The sequence below is a fragment of the Gymnoscopelus braueri genome (genome assembly GCF_963280865.1).
Source record: "Gymnoscopelus braueri genome assembly, chromosome: 10".
Lineage (NCBI taxonomy): Eukaryota > Metazoa > Chordata > Actinopteri > Myctophiformes > Myctophidae > Gymnoscopelus > Gymnoscopelus braueri.
Window position 1 is genome coordinate 45,918,008 of NC_137611.1, and position 856 is coordinate 45,918,863.

Below are 856 nucleotides of genomic sequence, written 5' to 3' on the forward strand. Positions count from 1 at the left end.
GCATCAATTTCAGAGACCCCATGTGGGTCTGTGAAAAGTTTGTTCAGCTGCTCTGAGATCATCTTGTCTTGTCTTGTCTCTATGTATTCCCAGAGTGTCACCAAAACCTGGTGTGTCAACGATGGTTAGTGAATAGTCAATCTGAAATTCCTCTTGATGGTTAATCTTGTATACAGTGACTTCCGATGTCTGACTCATATCTTGAGCAATTGTTTGATCCTCATCAATTAACTTGAACCGAGATGAATCCTCCCATTGGACACCCACCTGCAGGGCCGGCGCGTCCATTAAGGCAACCTAGGCGGCCGCCTAGACCGGCAGTTTGGAGAGGCAAAAAAAGTCGAAAAAAACTTTATAATAATGATAATAAATCGGTAAAATCAGAATTAAATAACATAACCCTAACCTAACCCTAAACCTAATCCTAAAACCGAAATAAAGTAGCCAAAAACGTATCATAACCCGCCCAAAACCCGCACGCGCAAGGGACCCCCGCATCAGAGGAATCTCGCCTAGAGCTCTGCCCACCTGCAGAAATCAGCCCGACGTTGACTGGTTGTCTGAACAAGCTCTGTAATGCTGTCCTTGCTTCTGCCAGCTACACCACACTCACATCTGATTCTAACTAAATATTCTGTCATTGGTTCAAGCCCAGAAATGATGGCATTTTCAGCTTTTGATGTCACTTTGTTCCACTGTAGTTGTTCATCAGTGGATACATTTACGTACTCCACACTGTAGCTCTCCATAGTCACACCATCTCCAAGCGTAGTGGGTTTCTCCCAGTTAACTGATAGTTGATCTGAGTATGCTTCAACAAAACAAGGTTTTCCAGGTGGACTTGTGGGTAAAGTTT